Raw genomic sequence first — 19768 nt, 5'->3', positions numbered from 1 at the left:
ATTGTCCTGACAATGCTGAAGCAACGTGGAAAGTCATCAAACCTATATCCGTGACAGTAAAATACGCGAACCATTAAGCTACATGAGAGCCCGTAAACCAAATGTCGTGCAAATAGTGTGGCACGCTAGCCAGTATCTTTTCAAGTAATAATCTAGGTCCGTTGCTAAATTGAGCGGAACAGAAAAATATATATGATTAAACGTAACGGAAAATCACAATCGTATTGGGTGTTCAACAGCCCCGGAACCAAGGTAAAAGAACCGCCACCGACTTTATACCTTGTCCAAGCTATCCTTGGATGCAGGTCGCGCATAGCGTCAGAGAAGTGAGGGAAATCGAGTGAGCAGAGCGAAGCAGTACATGCTGCTGGGAAGGCTGGTAACTGCAGTCGCTCTACCCTCCACTCAGTCCCGTTCCTCACACGTGTTCATTGGTGGAGCCGTCTCGCGTTACTACTTTTGCAGAGACTTGTTTTCGTTCGCCTGCTCCAGAGATAACTGGGATAAAGTGCAGTTTTCAAGTAATAAATCTCTTGTACGTCGCTAAGAAACGTAAGGTGCAAAGCAGCGCTGTAGGAGATTTAATCGAGTGTTCACAAGCCCCTGAATCACGGTCAACGAAACGCCACTGACTATAATATATTGCACATTGAGTGTGTTCTTTCTCAATCCTCGCTTGGAAGAGAAAGAAAGTGCCACAGCATGGTGTGTATAGAATCTACAGTAACATGTTTTGACGTGCTGGCGATACACAAGCGTCGACCTGCGTGTCAAACAGTCCAGACGATTTACATAAACCTGCGTTATTAAACTGCCAACTGGCAACCTTCAAGCCTGCGAATCTGAATTGTAAAGTTGGTGGCTGGGGTTATATCTGACGCAGCCGGGCTGACAAGTTCTTTGATGTCGAGATTTTGCATCCACCTAACAGTCTTCCCATTTCTCTCCATTTTGGTAGGAAAAAAGTTGTCATCCTTCTCCACACCATAAAATTGATTTTTCAACTGTACGCTTAGTGATGGCCTTCAAAGATTTGTAAGCAAATAATGATCTCTTTATTAAAATGAGGAGAAGTGTAAAGTTTCTCTGAACTTCGAAAGTTTTTTTTGTTTCTACCCTTGCTTTTAAATCCATCTCTTGCTCATATAGGCTAGTCGAAATTGGCACTTCCGGTTTAAAGTTTAAAATGTACCGGTACTATTGAAACGTGTGTCTATCGTAAATTGAATCAGAGATTTCATGATTTTCAATTTATCGCCTATTCTGGTTTTCTTTCTCTGTTTTTCTCTTCTGATTTCCTACTTATCTATATCTGTTAATCCTTTTCTTCCCCTGTTTCTCTATGTTATTCTCTCTTGCTTTCTCTGTCTGTTTCCTCCTCTTACTTCTATATTTATCGATTCTTCTTATTCTTCTGTTTCTATGTTATTCTTACGCTCTTTCTATCTCATGATACTCAATTTAAAGATATTCCTTTCTCTTTTCTGTTTCTCTACTATTCTTTCTCTTTTTGATTCTATATTTATCAACATTCCTCTCTTTCTTCCTCTGGTATTCTGTTTTATTTTTCTCTGAATCTTTCCACTTTGCGTCATTCTCCATTTACCTTTCTTTGGTTTTCTATCTTGCTTCCTATTTCTCTGTTATTTTTTTCTGGTTCCATTTCTTCTGCTTGTCTATTTATCTATCTTTCTTTCTCTTTATCCTCCTGTGAGCGAAATTCTTGCTCGACCAGTAATGATACAGAGATATACAGAAAGAGAGAGAAAGCGAACATATATAGAAAGAGATACGGAGAGAAAGATATGTATTAAGAAAGAGAAATAGAAAGGGAGAAAGAGATAAAGAAATAGATAAATATATATCAAGAGAGAAAAAGGGATAGAGACAGAGAGTACACAATCTGCACAAACACACAAATGAAGTCATTTTATAGTTACAAGAATTTGCCACTTCATTAACCCATTTAACAATGAATTTGAATTTTTTAAAATTTGAATTTAAAACATTTTGGGTGCGTCAGCTCTAAGGCTATTTTGCACCCGTCACATTATACGGGGTCCAGCCCCTTATCGATACAAATAACAACCCCAACGTTGCAGAACTAAAATCACAAAATATTAAAATCTTCTGACTTTCGTTAAAAGATGAGGCTGTAAAGGAGCACTCAGCACACATAAGGACAAAAGAACAGGACAATATAAACAAAATTATACTGGCCATGGGGCCAGTCGCCAGAGCCTCGTTAGTCTTCAGTCCAGGGTGTACTAACGTGGAAGTGAGGTAGACATTTGGGTGTACTACGTGGAAGGCCACTCACCCCTTACACCTCCATTTAACAATGAAATGGTCATTAGTCCTTCAAATGAGCCAGAACACACAAATACACTCATTGTTGCAGATTAATTATTATGAAAACATTATGTTTTTAACACATACATATACATTGAAGTCGGTGATGTAATGCCTTATGCTTCAGGAGAAGTCTTCTTTAAATGCTTGCGTGGATATTGTGTTGATCTCTGTTTAAAATGTTAAAGATTAGTTTTTGATAACAATAGTTCGTTCAATATAACATGAACATTACAGTGAGCTTGAGACTTCTTAAATTAGTCGTGTGTGGTAAAATACAGTCCCTTTTCTCTAGAAGTTTCAAGGTGGTACCATTCAACTAAGAAATATGTAATCAAGATATGGCGAACAGAGGTAAACAGGATAAGAGATAGGCAGTTTCAAGAACTGAAATTACCCATTTCAATTTGAAGACACTATTGTCGTAATGTTTTACTTGACAGCTTCAACTCTTAAACCTTGTAAAAAGCTAGAAACTTTGGAACAACATTGAAGGTATCAGCAACTTTCTTCTTCTGTAACAAACATAAATTTTGCAACAAAAAGACGCATAACTCTTGAGCTGAACCTAAAACTGCTGATTCCAACAAACGTTTATGCACCCTGTGCATCTGAAGTGTAACGCACAATTCAGGAAAAGTACTGCGCCGAATAAGTTTTGAATATGTAGGAATATAGAGATAAAAGAATACAGCAGAAGATACCAAAGAAGAGAGAAGGAAATGAGAGAGGAAAGCAAAAGAAAGGAACGAGAAAAGAGGGAAAAAGAGGTGAAGCAAAAGAGGGGAAAAAGAGGTGAAGCAAAAGAGGGGAAAAAGAGGTGAAGCAAAAGGGGGGAAGAAGAAAGGAGACAAAGAGAGAGGGGAAGAGGGAGAAAGAGAGAGGGGAAGAGGGAGAAACAGAGAGGGGGAAGAAAAAGGGAGAAAGAGAGAGGGGGAAGAAAGAGAGAGGGGGAAGAAAGAGGGAGAAGGAGAGAGGTGGAATAAAGATGGAGAAGGAGAGAGGTGGAATAAAGATGGAGAAGGAGAGAGGTGGAATAAAGATGGAGAAGGAGAAAGAGAGGGGGAAGAAAGAGGGAGAAAGAGAGAGGGGGAAGAAAGAGGGAGAAAGAGAGGGGGGAAGAAAGAGGGAGAAAGAGAGAGGTGGAATAAAGATGGAGAAGGAGAGAGGTGGAATAAAGATGGAGAAGGAGAGAGGGGGAATAAAGATGGAGAATGAGAGAGGGGGAATAAAGAGGGAGAAAGAGAGGGGGAATAAAGAGGGAGAAAGAGAGGGGGATGAAAGAGTGAGAAAGTGAGAGGGGGATGAAAGCGGGAGAAAGAGAGAGGGGGATGAAAGCGGGAGAAAGAGAGAGGGGAAAGAAAGAGGGAGAAAGAGAGAGGGGAAAGAAAGAGAGGGGGAAAAGGGGGAGAGGGGGTAATAAAGAGGGAGAGGGGGAAGAAAGAGGGAGAGGGGGAAGAAAGAGGGAGAAAGAGAGAGAGGGGGAAGAAAGAGGGAAAAAGAGAGAGGGGGAGAAAGAGGGGGGAAGAGGGGGGAAGAAAGAGGGAGAAAGAGGGGGGAAGAAAGAGGGAGAAGAACGACAGTCCTTGTGTCAGATGTTTCAGTTATTCAGTTTCAGTAACAGTCTTAAGTCCACTTTATGCACAGTAAGGCTAATCGGAACTGGACTTACAGTTAAAGTAGAAACAGAACCACTTGTGCTTCCACCGATGTATCGTACCCGGGACCCCTTGATTACAAGACGACGACATTACCACTACGCCATCCGGGAGGCCATCGTGTCAGATGTGCTCAAAACGTGAAGCAATGTCTACATATATTCAGTACGTAAATAAATAAAACTTACAGTATAGGGTGTCCCAGAAGTCACCGTACCCCTACTTGTATGTATCCTGTCGCGACCGTGATGAAAATTGGCCGCTATTCGGTTGCTAAGGAGTTACTTCGTTTTCGTGGTTGGCATCCCTGCTCTGAAGGTCATATGGAACGCTCGCTAGAATTCTTATGTCAGTTGTTGCGATATGGCTGATGTGGTCAGACACAGTTCCAGTGATGAAGAACGGCTAGTGAAGTGTGCGGGTGTAAAACAACGCACGGAGCAAATTGTGTATTGTAACGTAGTGTAGAGTTCGCAAGTATATTATAATTAAATACATACATATGTTGTAATAAATAAATATGTCACATACAGTGTGTACCAGAAGTGATAGCGTAAACTGAAGCTATCATTAATTGATTTGCTTAATTTTAATTTGCTTCTTGTGCCATGTTTGGCTAATTTGCGAAGATCGGAATGAGTGATGATATGATGAAATTGATGAATGGACACTCACAAACATCCATGCCCAAGCCGGGATTCGAACCCGGGACCCGTGGCGTCGTAGCGCGTTGTGCTAACCACTCCGCCATGGGAACCGGCAAACTGAAACCATGTAAAGTACACGATAGTAGAAGCAAGGACGTCTTATGGGGTTGCAAACTAACAGTTGGCAGATGGTTGCAGCTACTGACTTGATTCTAGGCGTAATGCTTGCAGGCCAACCTGGTCGCATAGCATGTGCGAAGCTCCCATGTTCCCTTCGGCTCTGATGCATCTTTGTGAATGCATCTTCTTGGTACAAGCCTGCAGCCTCCTGTTAGCCCCACCATGACATGCATATCCGCGTATTCTTCGTTGGTATGAGGTTGTTCCATTTTGACTACAGCAGTACAATTGACACTTCTCAGACAACCGACGTGCCCGTTATGTCTTCCTTCCTGTACAGAACGTGTGGTTTGTTTACAACGCGTCCATTCGGCAGTGTTCAGTTTAGACAACGAAATCTTGGAGTGCGCAAGGAGACAAGCGTACGATGTGTACAAACAAAAGTCAGTGACGGATCTAACCATACATTTGCAATTATCTCGCGAACTGTTCGTTGCGACCCTAGAACTTTTGCTTCTACTATCGTGTACTCTTCACCTTTTCAGTTTGCGCTATCACTTCTGGTACACCCTGTATATCTAGGAGTAATATGTTCAGTACTATGTATCATAATCAAGGGTCAGGGGTCCTAGGTTCGAATACTGGCCTGAGCATGGATGTTTGTGAGTGTCCATTCATCAATTTCATTCATATCATCACTCATCCCCATCTTCGTAAATTAGCCAAAAGTGGCACAAAAAACGAAGTAAAATAAAACAAATCAATCATAATCTAGAGGTACGGGACGGGGACTTCTCGGATACCCTGTATATATGTTTTGAGTCTCTCTCTCTCTCTCTCTCTCTCTCTCTCTCTCTCTCCTTTCTATCTCCCACTTTCCCTGACACAGTTGACAGGAAACCTGGCTGCAACGCAGGAGACTAGGGTTTGATTCCCGGGTTGGGTGCCTTCAGGTGGAGAATTTTCCCAGGAATGTCCTCGTATGAAGAAGCTCTGGGACTCTCCCAGCCTCTAACAAATGGATAGTGGGGTAGGAACCCGGTGGAGGAGAGGTGAAGGCGGTCGGAGCGTGGTGCCTATCATGTCCGCAATTGATCGATATTGTGAATGTATAGTTTCATACCTTCCCCTCCAATATCCAATCATGGCATATTGCAATGTGCATGAGGTATCTTTGCGCGTATATATACATACACATATTACGTATACTGCATATCGTTGCGTGAGAATCAGAGGGACGTAGCTCCATTTATCAAATTTACAGAAGAGACGAAATAATGTATTCTTAGGAATATATCTGACTCTTAAAAGAAGTCAGTAAATTGGAGATACCTTACTGCTAAGAATTAGAAGTGGAGATACGTCTATCTGGCTTTAAATCCAGCTTTCAGAGGAGATTATTTGAACAAAACTGAAAAGGAATGAGCTCAAATACGTTTTCAGCCTAACCATTATGCATCCAGCACATCCACAATGTTTGTTGGGTTGCATACCGTTCAGGGAACTACTGAGAACCTGGAGAAATAAATCAACCAGACACACCACGTTGTTGGAAGCCCTCAGGTCATGGCGCGTCAGTGAAGATGCACCGTAGACAATATGTTTGGTTGACCGTCTACACTATAGCAATTGTCCAGTCTTACGGCGGGCGGCGTACATGCTGGCAAAGAGCGTGGGGAGCGGGGAAGCGACCAATACAGCGCGATAAGAAACGCAGCAGCTAGAAGAACGAGGTGCACGTAGTACATCTTCCCTCCACGTCGTATCTCTCGGCCCCACCGAGAGAAACATTGTAAATTCCTTCAATATTATTCATTAAAGAAGTAAACGTAGACGGGGAGTAGCACATTTTCTATTTCCCATATAGTGTCAACATTTTTTGAATCACCCTGTATATGCATAGAGTTCTTGTTAGCTTAGAAACTATGCAATTTCCCTCCTTGAAGTCAGTAGCTAATCTCAATTAATAATTTAGAAACTTGGGGCACACATGCAATCCCGTTGCCAAGGTAACAACAAAGGAATGCAGATTGTTCGGAAAGTGCACGAGGAACGCGGGGATACGAACCAGAAGTTCGCATAGCCTGAACGGAGGAATGTGTTGCGGGAAAGTTTGGGAATTGCATTATACGCATCATCATGCTTTGTGGCGAGTCAATGGACCTCAACGGATCAAGTGCATCCTTAAAAGCTGGGATGAACTGAAGCTTCGAGAGACACACACTGTATTCTCCAGGGAGAATTTTGGAACACAAAGTATATTTAGGGATAAATTCTACCTCGTACTGAGACGAATGAGCTGAAAACAATTCGCATCAGAATACAGGATGCACTAAAGCAAAGAGTGGACGTTTTGCGCATGCGTCATAGCGTAACGTTCTACCTTGTAGACCTTGGGATCGAACCATTACGGTTGTAACTCACCCTTAAACTACAACACTCGCTGGTTGCGATGGCCCTAAAAGGGCCAGATGTGAAGTACTAAACTAATACGTAATTAAATGACATGATTGATGTTCAAGCCCCAACACTTCTGTCTGAGAATGGCAGGTTACAGGAATAAGGGATAACTCGCCCCGTTCGGTACGAATAGCTCTCCCCTAGCAGTGTTCCTCCCCTCAGCGATGACAATCAAAAGACCTCTGCTTCCTAGATTCCCCAGGTTTTGTCAATCTTGCCGCCACCTTCAATTCCCCCTCCGCCAGGTGAGTTGCGGCAACTTTCTGTCTAAAACCCCATATCTGAACAGAATCTAGGAGCAGGTTGTGACAAGTTTAGACAAGATTCTACTCGTACGGATGGGATATGTTACGATAGCTATCCGAAGCACATTGTAGCATCTTACATTTTGTGTGGTAGCAGCGGAACAGCTTTGTCCAACTCAATAACCCTAATCGTATATGCACGATAAGTTCAATTTCCGTGGGGATTACTGTTCAGTGTATGGTCTTGCAGAGAATTTTAGATATTGCTAAGGTTTCTCTTCAAACGTACTGTCATTCTATTAATCCTTTGGGATGTAAGGTAGATCCAAACGACCACATGAATGCCAAAACTTTACTTGTCACACAGACAGTTTATTTACAAACTACTAATTGAAAAGGCAAGGCAGTAATTTATTTTATTATAAAACGAACTAAGTGTAACGTTTCAACCTTCTAGCAAGGTCTTCTTCAGAGACTGTATCAAGTACAAATGTAACAAGGTACAAAACAGGACGATATATATACGCAAACATTGCTCCCTCCAGACTATTAGAAAGTTATCCTGGAACTTTCTAGCAGGTGGCCTTCCCTTGTCAACTGTATTTTCACCTAAAAGGTACTTGCGCAGAGACTTGTTTCCGTCCGCTTGCTCTGGAGATAACCTGGACAGGGTATAGTATCAGAAATTCTAGAAGTAGAGGAACCAACTGACAATAGGATGCAAACAGTGGCGGCGTTTAGGGAGGCGAGGGGGTGCACTTGCCCCGCCACTTTTCGTCACTTTTGCCCCTGGACTATGCTAAACCTTATCTACAAAGGCAAATATACTGTCTCGGCCCCCCCAGTTTTGGCACCTTGCCCCCCCCCGGTTTTGAAACCCAATGCAATTTCAATTAACAAATTAATTTGGGACACAAATCATCTTTGCGGTGTAGTTTCTTTTATCCATTCAATGGAGCACGAGAGAAACAATAGGAAATGACGGACGATCCATTTTTTCCCCAATTGCTCCTGGCGAATTTGCGCTTTCCGCACTGCAGCAGTGAGGCTATTGTCCTCGCAATAGATAATGACATTCGCAACAATGGGAGCCGAGTGCTGGGATGTTTTTTTTTTTTTTTTGGCAGACAAAATGTCCGTTGCACATTGTCACACCATATTTATCATTAAACGACCAACTGTCTGGATTCAGCCATGTTCAATTGCGTTCACGTAGATCTGGCTCATTCACGGTTTAAAACAAATCATTGAGAGATAATGCATCCATGCTCTTTTATTTTAGTTGTGGTAAAAAGTTCCTTTGGGGAATAATGTACACTCAGCGGCAATAAAAATGGGACACGAAGACCCTGAAATACTCGCTTTCCCTTCAAAGCGTTGTGCGTGTTGCTTAATTCTACGCATAAAAGAAAGTATACTTTGATAGCAAATTTTCAATGACAACGCCGTCAGGTTAGACAACACCCATGACGCTTTGTAGGGAAGCGAGCATTTCAGGATCTGGGTGTACCATTTTATTGCCGGTGAATGTACATGCTTTTTGAAACATTTGAACCGATTTATTGATTGATTTAGTATATTTTACTTCGCATTTTTGCCACTTTTAGCTAATCGCGAAGATGGGGATGAGTGATAATATGGTGAAATTTATGAAGGGACAGTCACAAAGAACATGTCCAGTCCGAGATTCGAACCCGAGACCCCTGGCATTGTAGAGCACTGTGCTAACCAAAAACGAAACTTTTCATCCAAAAGACTGAAGATACAAACTTCAAAACTTCCATATTTCTGATACGTCCACGAATACACCGCTATTCATAAGTCCATGAAACATTTTAGAAATTCACCACAGATAAACTATGAAACAGATAGAACAGCAAACTGTCCAAGATTACTATGGTTTGCCCTAAGAGGCAGCAGCAGCAAACATGGCGCTGAGTAAGCTTGAGAAGGCGTTTTGTTTGTTGGAATACGGAAGAACCTCGCCTGGTGCGACTTCTTGCTCTGGGAATTCGTGAATGATACTGTATTTGTGTCGTCATAATGCCGCTGATGTGACACTGGTCGACCGTGATATACTAACACGCGTGTGGGACGACATTTGAACATATAGAGCATTGATGACGTGTGTTCAAAAAATTGGCGAGTTTGTCGTTCTATCTGCATCAGAATTGCCACTGCCAGTTGTATAGTTTATCTGTAGTAAATTTTTAAAATGTCTTCCAGATTTATGAATCACCCTGTATTTCGTAACCACCGGTACATAAATATTTGTTTGTAAAATGATAAGAACACGTATAATACTGAATAAATGTAGAGCATATTCCATTTACTCCAGATTAGAGAGCAGCAGGAAGAGGATTTCGCTCTAGCTCGAAATAGTTCGTACGGACAACGCTAGATAGCGTATGGAATTGAGAGCTTCTTCTCTGAAGCGAATAACGTTCTAACAGCCAAAACGAGCGGTATACGCTCGAAGCCCAATAGGTACTACACGTCCGTAATTTGTCTCTGGGCCCTCAAATATGGATCGTGAGGTGAAAAATGCAGTGAAATTAAAACTTATGTAATCAAAGTTATTATCTTCATGTTAAAATGTAGTTTAGTCTATCTTACAATGCAGCGACGTATGAAAATGTAAATGATTGTGGGCTGAGACTATCAAGGCGGATATTTTACATATATATGTAAAATACATATTATACATATACAGTAAAACCTCGTTAATCCGGACTAATGGGGGAATAAGTTGACCGGTTTAACGAAAGTCCAGATTAACCTTTTGCTGCCCAAGCGTCTCGATCGAGATATCCAAAAGTAACCCTCACGGAACCAAGCGTCTCGATCGAGACGCTGTGTCAAGGTCGTAGTTTTTACGTTATAACTTTTCTATTTTTGGCTAGAATTTCGATTTTATTTTTTTATATTGTTCCTAACACATGTATTTAACAGAAATGTTTTTTTGCATTTTTTTTGTCTTCATGAAAATGGAGGGGGAAAGGCGGGATAAGGGACTTCTCTTTTGCGTCTCTTTTCAAGGTCAATTTTTTGCCGACAAAGGAAGACCGGCTTTGTTGTTCTAAAGCAATGCTTTTCACTCCCTCCTGCTAAGTGCTTTCGAAGAAAGCTTGTTTATCAGTATCTGATGTCAAAATGAAAGTTTTCCGTGAGGGCGCAAGCAGGGGGCTGGGGGAAGGGGGAAGACTGGTTGTTGAATCTGCGTTGTGAGAATGGAATTTCGAAGCGCGCTGAAGGAAACCTTTGTTTCTTTTAGCACAAGTGTCTACAAGTCGCAACAGGGGTTACCCAGCATTGTCTAAAAATAGAATTTCAAGCAGCTGCAAGAATTGGCGCTCATTTGTCACTACGTTCTAGCTTTTCGTCCGTAAATGTTGTGCGTAGGTGTCGTTTTGTGCCCAAGTGCGAGGACATTTTTTGGGTGAAGTGACAATTTTTTAAAATAATTTTTGGGGGTTTTCTCCCTTCCCACTCCATATATACACCACATTTGCATAAATTTTGCATTTTGTGCATTTTGACATTTTTTTCGGGGCGGGGGCGGGGGGAAACACCATTTTTTTTATGAAAAGTATTTTTGAGGGGATTTCCCCCCTTTCCCCCTCCATATGTACGCCGAATGTGCATAAATTATATATCGTCTGAATCTGTGATTCATTCTGCGTACAACGGTATATCTTTCATATCTCTAGGGCATTTAATTTCTGAGCTATAGTCATTTCAAGGTACCGCTGTATTTTGAAGCTTGAATCAGTGGCGTCCCGGCCATTCGTTTTGTGGGTACAACTCAAGTTACATTAGTCATACGACAATGATGCAAATATTTTTCTGTTTCTTACATGCCAGCAATAATTTCTATGTGCATTTTGAACTTTTCATATCCTTTTTTTGGGGGGCGGGGGGGGGGCGAAACCCCATTTTTTTAAAAAAAAAAGTATTTTCAGGGGATTTCCCCCGTTTACCCCTCCATATATACGCCGAATGTGCATAAATTATATATCGTCTAAATCTGTGATTCATTCTGCGTACAACGGTATATTTTTCATATCTCTAGGGCATTTAGTTTCTGAGCTATAGTCATTTCAAGGTACCGCTGCATTTTGAAGCTTGAATGAGTGGCGTCCCGACCATTCCTTTTGGGGGTACAACTCAAGTTACATTGGTCATACGACAATGATGCAAATATTTTTCTGTTTCTTACATGCCAGCGATAATTTCTATGTGCATTTTGAACTTTTCATATCCTTTTTTACGGGGGGCGGGGGGACGAAACCCCATTCTTTTCCAAAATTTTGGAATTTTGAGAGTTAGCCCCTCCCCCCCGCCACATATACGCCGAATTTGCAAAAATTTCATATAGTCTGAATCTCTGGTTCATTCCGCGTACAACGGTATATCACTCATCTCTCTAGGGCAATTAGCTTCCGATCTACACTCATTTAATTGAAACTCTGCATTTTGCTCAAAATCGGCTTGGGCAACCGAGGCTTACTTCTGAAAAAGGGCTTGGGCGGCAAAAGGTTAACTGAAATAACCTAAAAGAACAGTAGAAAGTGCATTAGAACTCAGTTTATAGCAACAATACACGTATATTGTGGTGTGTTTAAAGGGCATAGGCGTAAATCCACTATAGAGTACAGTACAAAGTCTGCAGGAAACAGCATTTCATCAGTGGTTGACTGCCTTTTCTTTGGGAAGTTCTCTTGTTGTCTTCTAGCTACATTTAAAACCTTGCATTCTGCTTTTATTGTGCATGTCCGGATTAAGTTAAGTCGGGCTTATCGAGGTTTTACTGTATATTATACATGTGTGTCTACGGTTATTTTTGAATGATTGATTGAATTAAAATTGTTGGGTGCGTCGACACATTAGGCCATTTTGCACCCTTCAACGTATACAGGGAAATGCCCCTTATCTAAAATTGATACTGAAAATATTAAAATAAGGGGTGGTGGGAAAACGTAGAAGTGCAAGGGTGTAAAGGGACCTAAAGAAGACAAACACAACACATTAAAAGTAAGAATTTTCTAAAAACTTCCTCAAGGACAGTGGAAGAAACCAGCTCTTCGTAAAAAGGTAAAAACATTTGATAAAACACTGTCATCTGCCAACAGGGATGACAAATAATTGGGAAGATAAAGAGTCTGTCTGAGGAAAGCAAAGTCGGCACATTCAGCGAGAATATGCCGGTCTACGATTATTGTCACATTAAAATGATGTTCCATTGAATACGAGCAAGGAAAAGTGGTCCCATGCAGCACTACTTCAGAAGATAAGAACAGAGTACCAATCTCAATGTTAGAAAAAACACTATTATGTCACTATAACTCGATTCTCTTGCCAATACTAGAAACAAACGACTAGCTATTTGGTCGAGAAAGAGACGTTAGCATAATTTTCGGATCTAGAAAGGATGCATCTTTGATCCCACCCCTACAAAAGTCTCCTCAGTTTGGTCTCATACAATGAAGCACAACCACGTGCAATTGTTTGTTTCCGATCTCTGTAACTCTCCCGTTCCGACAGAAATTTCTCCTTTTCTCTCCCTCCTGGACCTACAAATGTTCAAATACACGGTCCGTGAGAGAAATGGAGTATGTCGTTGAAGACTTTAGAGAAATTATTCTCTTAATAGCATCATCTGGACGACCCGGAGTGCCACGAAATGATGCAGTATAGGAAGAGGAAATCGGATCCCATTTTTCGGAGAGGACAAGAAACGCCTGGAGCAATGGCTATTTGTTACTTCCAAAGAAGAAGCTGAGCTGATAAACTGCACAGTCAGATTAGCATAGCAAGAAGAGGCAGTTTCTGAAGGTTTTTGTACAACGATCTAAGCTTATCTTGACTGGATTGGGTGCCACTGTAGGAATGTGCCATGGAAGATGCTCATGGTCTATTGGAGATAAAGAGTGTGAATCCGGTTCTTAATATCGTGCTGCTGGTAGCGCAGGTTTGTCCTTCCTCCGATACCTAACGAATGCAGACATTTCCTTGTACAAAACCACTAATTTAGAAACGTGACAAGCACACTATATACCGGGTGGCCACAATAAAAGTTGCCCTACTCACAGTCATTCGTAGTAACTTATTGCACTGAAACTTAGTGTACTGAAACTTAGTGTAGATGCTATGGAGACCATGGGGAAGCGAATGCTGACGGAAAAAATAGTTCAAAATTTCACCATCAGGTGGAAATGTGGCGCTTAAAATTAAATTCCCCAAACTCAGAGCCCTCTGGAGACCGTTCGTAGTAACGGATTGCGCTGAAACTTGGTATGGAGGCTATGGAGACAATGGGGAAGCGAATTCTGGCGAAAAAAATATATTTCAAATTTTCGCCACCAGGTGGAAATGTGGCGATTAAAATTAAATTCCCCATACTCAGTGCCCTCTGGAGACCGTTCGTAGTAATGTATTGCACTGAAATTTGGTATAGACGCTATGGAGACCATGTGTAAGCGAACGCTGACGAAAAAATTGTTCAAATTTTCACCACAATGGCGATTATGAGGCGCTGAAATCTGATGCACAGTGAACAACATCTCTGGCAACTCTTCGTCCGACCATCCACCACACTGCCTTACGCTTCCAAAGGGCCATTCACGTTGACATACGAGTGAACACTGCTGTATGGACATAAACTGAAATTACTGGTTGTTACTTCAACGCCACATTTCAACCTTGTGGTGAAATTGTGAACTGTACCAAGTTTCAGCTCAATCCCTTGCTTCGACCCAGCTACAGAGGGCTCCGAGTACGGGAAATTTAATACCAAGCGCCACATTTACACCTGGTGGTGAAAATTTGAACTATTTTTTTTCGTCAGCATTCACTTCCCCTGTAGGAGTGTAATTCATTTGATAACACTTCGTATGAAGGAGGAAGAAAACGCTACACGATATGCCCGTTAAGTAATGAGACTGATTTTTTACAGGACAATTTTTATTATGCAGAGCGCCAAACATGGTTATACTTTTGACCGCTAGACTGTGCTCTAATCACCGGTGCAACTGTCGAGTGGTGTGACGCAGCAGTTTTCGAGTGGCAGCCGGAAAGTGAAGAGTGTGCGAGTGAAGCGTGTCAAAGCAAAAGCATCGAGTTGAATCTTGTCCAAATTTCATCTACGCAGTTGATCAATATCGTGTGTTGCAAAGAATTGCCACTGAGGATGAACGTTTGTGTTTTCAGTTCGATCCAGAAGATGAGCTGGCGTATAGCTCGACCACAAGGAAAAAACCTTCCGTCAAAAGTGTTCGCGCATCTTCCCTGCCGTTATCGGTGTTCGGGGCAGTGTTGCCAGGCCAGACTTGAAAAAATCGGGAGATCGTTCCTTGGGAAACCAGAAGATCTGCTACAAAATCCGATGAGGGGGAAACAATGTATTTTTATCAGGCGGGTAAACGAAGCATATTACCCCGTAATAATGTTGCACTCTCAGAAAACACCACTTGAGTTTGAAATTATCACGTTCCTACATTCCTATTATAATAATGGATGTAAATTACTGTGACTGAAATCAACTTATACGTCTGAAATTATAGGCACTTTTATGTCAACATTCATTTTCCAGAAGGGGAAATAGCAATGCAGTAATAGCATTACTATGGAATTCTCCCGAGAAATCAATAGGTCTGGCAACACTGACGTACGCCACGCTGAAGGCTCCTTCCCCCTGTCCTTTCCCCCATCCTCCAGCGCGATGAGATTCTGCGCAGGTTTCTTTGCTTGTGGTTCCACTATAGATTATCAGAAGAATATCAGGTTGCAGAAATCACGCATCAAGACAGTGGTGATTGTCTTTTGTAAATGTTGCTGAAGTGATCCACCGCGAATTTGTTCCTGTGGGCACCACAGTGAACGGGCAACATTACCTAGGAGTAATGCAACGTATTTTCCCCCGCATGCGACGTGGCAGAAAAGAACTGTTCCAAAAGAACAGCTGGATTTTGTTACATGACAACGCTCCAGCGCACTGTGCTCTGCGTGGAACAGGCTAATAGGCACTGGACCTACAGTTTAAAGTGCTATCAGTGCCTCCACCGGATGTCAAATCCTGGTTCCTTGAGATTTAATTTTTGTTATTTAACGTTGCTTTCCTCGTTGTTGTGTCTAGTCGCGACGATGAGGATGAGATATGATTAGATGAAATGAATGAACGGACGATCGCAAAGAACACCCACGTTTGGATTCGAAACCGGGACCCCTGGCATCGTATCGAACTATGCTAACCACTCGGCCACGGAGCTCGTCGGAACCTTTTGAGGATGAAGAATAGTGCAGGAATTTTCAGTAAAATATACAAATTTGAGTTGAGTTGTTGTAGTCCACTTTATGCACAAAAAGGCTAATCGGGAACGGACCTACAGTTTTAAATGGGATCCGAACCACAATGGGCCTCCACCGGGTACCGAACTTGGGGGAAGCCTTTGATTACAAGGTGACGATGTTACCCCTACGGCACCGGGGAGGCTCTCATACAAATTTGAATAAACCATTGTAACATTACTATGGAATTGGCAACACTTTGTATTTCGAAATGCTTTATGATGCAAACGATGTTAAGACATGAAAAAAATGTTGCGGAGCATTGTTCTTCACAAATTCAGTTTCCATACTTTTCGCCATTGTAAGAGAGTTCGGTGAAGAGACAAATTAGCTTACCTTATAAAAGTCCTCTTTATGAATACAAGATAACGATGAGAAAAGGGGAATCGGGTTAGGAGAAAAAAGCGCGAGATGAAGGAAGATCGGAGAATCTGAAGGAGCAGGATGAATGAAAGCATCGTTAATCAAGGTTGACACGCCATGTCAGCGTTAGTCATAGATTTCTCAGAACACCGGATCTGACACTCCCTGTCACCGCAAGGAACTTTTGCAGGTGGAGAAAAAAAAAGGGGGAGGCACGCAACGACCCATGGAGACCAGACATTAGAGTCCAGCGCAGATAATTCTGCCGTGCGATGCGCGAAACAACTAAAGAAGCAGTGTTGCTAATGGAGCAGATAGAAAAATCGCTGCAGTGCGCCGATGCACAGCTGTTACGTACAACAATAAAATTAGAGAATTCAGGTCTATCTAACGTTGAGTTTTAAACGTCATGCATTATACCAGGACTAGGATTAATATGTACTAACAAGTGGCTTTGTATGTAGCTACATACATATGGACTAAAAATTTGCAAAATATGAACTAACACATAAGTAAAATTACCAAAAATGCTGCAAAGAAGACTTCTTCATACGATTCCTTATTTGAGTGATTTCAAACAAAATAAAAAAATATATATATTATTTTTCATTGCATTAATGCACTGGTGGCGTTCTAACTTTTCACTCCCAAAACCCGTATACACTGGTATGGAACTGCAACGGCAGATAATAACATGCCAACGTGTTAAACCGCTACAATTGCACCATAACACTCCTCCTGAAGCAGTATTATTATTTCCTCTCTGAGATCGGCGACAGTCGGTTGCCTTTGTTGTACATTTACAAAGGATGCCGGCTTCCACAACAATAACAAGTACATATACTGCCACTAGACGATAAGCTGCGCGGCTTTTTCTTTTGTTATGAACCAGGGCAGGCGCTAGTCATTTTGCCTCCCTGGGAGGTGGCGGCAGATGCCGCTCTATTTCGACCCCCCCCCCCCGGTCATTACGCAGCAACGGAAAATTGAAAATCAATATATTCCTAACTAAAACATCAAAATATAAAATAAATAATGAGACTTCTTATGCTATTTCAATACCATTCAGCGCAAAAGAATATCTCGCTCGATCACAGTTTTCAATAGGCTTATTTTTTTCTTCTCTTCAAATTTTGCCGCTCTGGGCGATGGGACGGTTCGCCCTCCCCTTCCGCCGGCCCTGCTATGAACTTGGTCACCCATCAAAGCATGGCAATTTTAACACAGAAAACAATATGTATCGCATTAAGCAGCAAAAATGACAGCCTCCTCTATGCAATTTCTACAAGAACACGTGCCGGAGCCAGAGTTGAAATGATGTTGGAGCCACATAATTTATTTATTTTGAATAATTCCAAAATTATGAAATATGAACAATTTGTTGCTGCTGTTCGCTGCTCTCTTGCCAAAATGCTTTATTGGGATGCTAACACCATGACTGGCTTCCTCCTTCATGAACTCGTGCACGTTGCTTAGAATTTCCCGAGCTTGGCTATGCAAGGTTTTTGATTTCAACTTCGACAGAACTGGAGGCATTATGGAATTTAACGTTCATTAGCAAACACACACTTTTACATACACACACGCAATACACGCACACAACGTCAAACCGGTCAAATACTTAGTATAAAATAAAAATATGGTGCTTCCAATCCAACAAAACTCACCGCCACTTTACCTGCCTTTCCCCTTCCGTGACAGAAATAGTGCTTCATTATTACAGTTGGCAACACTAGTTACTAGCTAGCCAATGAACATGCACTGCATAAAAGAAGCAAGCACTACGCCGTGCTATATTGCCACATTAGCGTCCCTACCGAACGGGGGGAACCGCGAGCTGGAGCGCTATTCAATTGTTTTCAATGATGTTTGCGCGAGTGTGTCCAGGAATGGAATGACAATGTGGCAACAATAGCGAAGGTTTTCGAGCAGGGAAGAACACATGATGCTAAGAGAGAGGGAGACGAAACGAAAATTCGTTTCTACGCAACGGCAAATTTACGTGTGTGGCACTCTACGAGCTCTGACTGGAAATTTCAGCGGTGACGCTCCTTCTCGTCAAACTGTCAGAAGGAGTTATTGCGGTGAGTTACAATAAGCAAGACATCTGTTCGAGTCCTGGGAGAAATATTTTGGATGAAACTTGTGTAACAGATCACAAACTTCACATTGATGCAGAAGAGGAAAGACAGCAAAACAAAAGTTTAAAGCTGGAGCAATGACAAAAGGTTAAAGCTGCGAGAGCAAAACAAAAGCTTAAATTTGGTACAACAAACAAAAAAGTTTGAATATAATACAACAAACCAAAAAGTTTCAATCTGCGACAGCGAAACAAAAGTTTCAATCTGCGACAGCAAACAAAAGTTTCAATCTGCCACAGCAAACAAATGTTCAAAGCTAAGACAACGAAACAAATGTTCAAAGCTGGGACAACGAAATAAAAGTTTTGAAATGAGAGAGCAAAACGTAAGTTCAAAGTCGGGACAGCTAAACAAAAGTTTAACTTTGGGACAACGAAACAAAAGCTTAAAGCTGCGAGAACAAAACAAATAAGCCTATTTGAAACCGCGACAACAGAACAAAAGTTTCAAGTAGCGACAACACTAGGTAAGTTTGAAACACTTTTGTCCTGTTAAAATATCTGATGTCATAACACCCGAATCCGCCAATCAGCAAGTGGGTGGTTGACGTCATCTTAACTCTGCACCTATCGCTAACCCTCTTGCTGACGTTCTACGCTGTTGAAGATAGGAGTGTGTCGAAAAGGTGCTGATGTTACTAAATGTGCTATAAATTCACTTCATTTGATTACCTGTACTAACGACTATGCTTAAAAGTAAATATGTTCTTTACAAATGCAGGAAACCAAATGTAATACAAAAGAGATAAGGAAAGACAAAAGAATATGGTACTCACTCAAGCTTCATGCCTCTTCGTGTAGAAGGAATTGCAGTAACTCGAACTGAAATGAAGAGAAACACAATAAGTAAACAGGTACAAAGTTGCTCATTTGTTAAATCAGCTATAGAATTATCTTTATTATTAACACTTGAAAATTTATCACTGATTAACAAATGTGACTACATGGTATAGACAGACGATATTCCAAAATAGATAAGTCTATGGCTATTGTAGTTTTGGCTAATCGCAAAAATGAGTGATGTTTAATTGATTTTATTGAAGAAATATACAACACTCAAGCCCAGGCCGGGATTCGAACCAGGGAAATTCGATAGCAAGATCGAGGGTCGACTATTTTACGCGCATGGCCAACGGGTCGACGATATTGTCGACGGGTCTCGCTTATTGCACAACACTTGAGCAACCTTGTGTTCTGAAGTTATGCAGTATGGAGACCTTGGGAGTATAACATCGCAGTGAATGAATGGATGTCTAAATACTGAAGGTAAAAGTGAAAAACAGGTGCTGACTCAAAACCATATACAGTACGCGTCCGGTCGGGCTTCTCTAGAGCTGTGTCAAAGATACCGTACTGACGTTCCAATGAAGACTTAAGCTATACCACACGTTTTCAGCAGCGCGCAGTGCTTTGCTCCGTTCACTCGCTTTCTCCCCT

The 19768-nt window shown here is 41.7% G+C and overlaps 1 protein-coding gene across 1 annotated transcript in view; it reads right to left on the bottom strand.

Moving 5' to 3' along the window:
* LOC146004009 (alpha-1A adrenergic receptor-like) overlaps positions 1 to 19146 on the bottom strand; it is a 334658-nt gene extending 315512 nt beyond the window's left edge. The window contains exon 1 of the mRNA XM_083142562.1: positions 19108 to 19146. The gene's annotated coding sequence lies outside the window, so the exon portion shown is untranslated. The remainder of the gene's footprint in view (positions 1 to 19107) is intronic.
* Positions 19147 to 19768: the final 622 nt, after the last annotated feature.

This window comes from Lepisma saccharinum, chromosome 21 (assembly GCF_977018435.1).
Source record: "Lepisma saccharinum chromosome 21, izLepSacc3.1, whole genome shotgun sequence".
Classification (NCBI taxonomy): domain Eukaryota; kingdom Metazoa; phylum Arthropoda; class Insecta; order Zygentoma; family Lepismatidae; genus Lepisma; species Lepisma saccharinum.
The sequence above is the reverse complement of the archived record's forward strand: the minus strand, read 5'-3'. Positions and strand labels throughout refer to the sequence as shown.